At 43.0% G+C, this 4,368-nt stretch overlaps 2 non-coding genes across 2 annotated transcripts; both read left to right on the plus strand.

The window, feature by feature from the left end:
- The first annotated feature begins 382 nt into the window (after window positions 1-382).
- Trnas-cga (transfer RNA serine (anticodon CGA)) lies at window positions 383-456 on the plus strand. The gene has a single exon. It is a non-coding gene; the product is annotated as a tRNA-Ser (tRNA).
- A 228-nt stretch (window positions 457-684) lies between these two features.
- On the plus strand, window positions 685-758 carry Trnas-cga (transfer RNA serine (anticodon CGA)). Its single transcript has one exon. It is a non-coding gene; the product is annotated as a tRNA-Ser (tRNA).
- Window positions 759-4,368: the final 3,610 nt, after the last annotated feature.

The raw sequence follows: 4,368 nt of genomic DNA on the forward strand, positions 1-4,368 counted from the left end.
GGGATGTGTGTGATGTCGTCAGGTTTAAATAGTTCTAAGTCTAGGGGACTGATGGCCTCAGATGTTAAGTCCCATAGTGCTTAGAGCCATTTGAACCATCCTGAATGTAACTTCCTGGCAGATTAAAACTGTGTGCGCCGACCGAGACTCGAACTCGGGACCTTTGCCTTTCGCGGGCAAGTGCTCAGCGCACACTCCGCTGCAGAGTGAAAATCTCATTCTGGAAACATCCCCCAGGCTGTGGCTAAGCCATGTCTCCGCAATATCCTTTCTTTCAGGAGTGCTAGTTCTGCATGGTTCGCAGGAGAGCTTCTGTAAAGTTTGGAAGGTAGGAGACGAGGTACTGGCAGAAGTAAAGCTGTGAGGGCCGGGCGTGAGTCGTGCTTCGGTAGCTCAGTTGGTAGAGCACTTGCCCGCGAAAGGCAAAGGTCCCGAGTTCGAGTCTCGGTCGGCGCACACAGTTTTAATCTGCCAGGAAGTTTCATATCAGCGCACACTCCGCTGCAGAGTGAAAATCTCATTCTGGAAACATCCCCCAGGCTGTGGCTAAGCCATGTCTCCGCAATATCCTTTCTTTCAGGAGTGCTAGTTCTGCATGGTTCGCAGGAGAGCTTCTGTAAAGTTTGGAAGGTAGGAGACGAGGTACTGGCAGAAGTAAAGCTGTGAGGGCCGGGCGTGAGTCGTGCTTCGGTAGCTCAGTTGGTAGAGCACTTGCCCGCGAAAGGCAAAGGTCCCGAGTTCGAGTCTCGGTCGGCGCACACAGTTTTAATCTGCCAGGAAGTTTCATATCAGCGCACACTCCGCTGCAGAGTGAAAATCTCATTCTGGAAACATCCCCCAGGCTGTGGCTAAGCCATGTCTCCGCAATATCCTTTCTTTCAGGAGTGCTAGTTCTGCATGGTTCGCAGGAGAGCTTCTGTAAAGTTTGGAAGGTAGGAGACGAGGTACTGGCAGAAGTAAAGCTGTGAGGGCCGGGCGTGAGTCGTGCTTCGGTAGCTCAGTTGGTAGAGCACTTGCCCGCGAAAGGCAAAGGTCCCGAGTTCGAGTCTCAGTCGGCGCACACAGTTTTAATCTGCCAGGAAGTTTCATATCATCGCACACTCCGCTGCAGAGTGAAAATCACATTCTGGATCCTGAATGTGGTTTTGGCATTGTACTTCGCAACCTGTAGCGTTTTGTTGTCCGCAGATAAATTTTTTATGATTATTTAGTTATAGAAAATAAATTCTTATCCATCACGTCGTTTTTATGTTCATTTTACAGGATGATAAAACGAATTTCTTCACCAAACGATATGTGTTAAGTAGATGTAACTCTCCGAATAAAAATCTCTGTCTGAAGGCGAGCTGTCAGCTGGTTGGTGTGATATTGAAAATGTGTTGCTTTATTTACATGTTAAATGGTCGCATATATTATGAATTACACATACGAAACATAGGAGCTAGCAGCAAATGCGCGTCGTAAAATAAATTCTAGCAAGTTGTGTTGCAACTGCGTGAAAAGCCAGTGGTCATTGGTCCGTAACAGGGCTCAGGTAGCTGCCTTGTGATAATGTGGCTCGCTTTTCAGAAGCTTAAGGGAAATTGTCGCGCGCTCTACGAAGATGTGCTGGGTTTCACAGAATTTCCCTGGGGAAGAGGTTTAGAAATATAAGACACACGGTGCCCATCAGTCCCTGGTGAGGCTCAACGCAACGCATTTCACACGCACATGGAGAGAAGCGTGTGGAATGGGGCGGAGGACAATGCAGGTGTCGTGTCGGCAGTCGCACAGAGATATTAAGCAATCTCCGTAGTATAATATTATGCGGGGCAGTTAATGAAGGAGAGAAAGGACGTTGGAAACCGAAGTAAGAAATTACATGGTGTCTTGGAAGTATTTTTTAATTACTAAAACTAAAGCAATACCCTAAGGAGTTTGAAGTAAATAGGTATATAAAAGAATAAGAAATATTCCTTGGAATCAAATAGTCATTTTGGAATAAACTATCGCAAACGATCACCATAAAAAACTGTCATACGGCTACGAATCAACGAGACGGGGTGATAAGGGGAGGGCTGTTTAATTTACCTTTATTCAGTAATGCGGAATAACAATCAGAAAGTGCTCCACAGGATGTTATAAATTACTAGGGTCAAAATTCTGGGCTGCGCATTATCATCACATAAGGAACCGTTGATAAGAAATTAATATTTCCTGGATATCCGCAATTTTACACCACTTTCAAAATAGAAGAAGACCTCATTTCCTACATTGCCGAAAGAGATGCTGTAATTTGTTTCGGTATAAAACAGGAATTCTACGTCCACAACGTCGAATGGGATTCAGAGTGCCGGCCGTGGTGGCCAAGCGGTTAAAGGCGCTACAGTCTGGAACCGCGTGGCCGCTAAGGTCGCAGGTTCGAATCCTGCCTCGGGCATGGATGTGTGTGATGTCCTTAGGTTAGTTAGGTTTAAGTAGTTCTAAGTTCTAAGGGACTGATGACCTTAGAAGTTAAGTCCCATAGTGCTCAGAGCCATTTGAACCATTTTTGATTCAGAGAAACAGTCCAAGTTTTGGAAGCGCATGTTCGTAATACCATTCCTATTTCCCTGTTTCTATTATAGCGCAATTCCATATTGGTAGTATACGTGTGGTTTATATTCAACGATTATGATGGATGATAAATGTAGCTACAGTCAGTGTTTATTAGACGTCATTTGTTGTTGTTGTTGTTGTCTTCAGTCCTGAGACTGGTTTGATTCAGCTCTCCATGCTACTCTATGCTGTGCAAGCTTCTTCATCTCCCAGTACCTACTGCAACCTACATCCTTCTGAATCTGCTTAGTGTATTCATCTCTTGGTCTCCCTCTACGATTTTTAACCTCCACATTGCCCTCAAATGCTAAATTTGTGATCCCCTGATGCCTCAGAACATGTCTCACCAACCGGTTCCTTCTTCTTGTCAAGTTGTACCACAAACTCCTCTTCTCCCCAATTCTATTCAATACCTCCTCATTAGTTATGTAATCTACCCAACTAATCTTCAGTATTCTTCTGTAGCACCACATTTCGAAAACTTCTATTCTCTTCTTGTCCAAACTATTTATCGTCCATGTTTCACTTCCATACATGGCTACACTCCATACAAATACTTTCAGAAAGAACTTCCTGACACTTAAATCTATACTCGATGTTAAGAAATTTCTCTTCTTCAGAAACACTTTCCTTGCCATTGCCAGTCTACATTTTATATCCTCTCTATTTCGACCATCGTCAATTATTTTGCTCCCCAAATAGCAAAACTCCGTTACTACTGTAAGTGTCTCATTTCCTAATCTAATTCCCTCAGCATCACCCGACTTAATTCGACTACATTTCATTATCCTCGTTTTGCTGTTGTTGATGTTTATCTTATATCCTCCTTTCAAGACACTGTCCATTCCGTTCCTTTGATGTCTCTGACATAATTACAATGTCATCGGCAAACCTCAAAGTTTTTATTTCTTCTCCATGGGTTTTAATACCTTCTCCGAATTTTTCTTTTGTTTGCTTTACTGCTTGCTCAATATACAGATTGAATAACGTCGGGGAGAGACTACAGCCCTGTCTCACTCCCTTCCCAACCACTGCTTCCCTTTCATGGCCCTCGACTCTTATAACTGCCATCTGGTTTCTTTACAAATTGTAAATAGCCTTTCGCTCCATGTATTTTACCCCTGCCACCTTTAGAATTTGAAAGAGAGTATTCCAGTCAACATTGTCAAAAGCTTTCTCTAAGTCTACAAATGCTAGAACCGTAGGTTTGCCTTTCCTTAGTCTTTCTTCTAAGATAAGTCGTAAGGTCAGTATTGCCTCACGTGTTCCAACATTTCTACGGAATCCAAACTGATCTTCCCCGAGGTCGGCTTCTACGTTTTTCCATTCGTCTCTAAAGAATTTGCGTTAGTATTTTGCAGCTGTGACTTATTAAACTGATAGTTCGGTAATTTTCACATCTGTCAACACCTGCTTTCTTTGGGATTGGAATTATTATATTCTTCTTGAAGTCTGAGTGTATTTCGCTCACCAGATGGTAGAGTTTTGTCAGGACTGGCTCTCCCAAGGCCGTCAGTAGTTTTAATGGAATGTTGTCTACTCATTTAAACTCAACAATACCTCGGGTATGCACTGTCACTTGGTACCATCTGCACCACTAATCGATACATGAAGAACCAGTTACAGGCTGCCCCTCTCTAAAGGCTTCCTGGAGAAACTAAAACTTGAGTTTTAGTGTTTCATATAATTACTGAACTAATTTAAAAATTTGAAATGCTGTATTAAACGACTTATTAAGAGGTATAATATTACGTTAAAGGTACAACACTATAAGTCAAGTGCAACTATTAG

Source organism: Schistocerca nitens, chromosome 9 (genome assembly GCF_023898315.1).
Source record: "Schistocerca nitens isolate TAMUIC-IGC-003100 chromosome 9, iqSchNite1.1, whole genome shotgun sequence".
Lineage (NCBI taxonomy): Eukaryota > Metazoa > Arthropoda > Insecta > Orthoptera > Acrididae > Schistocerca > Schistocerca nitens.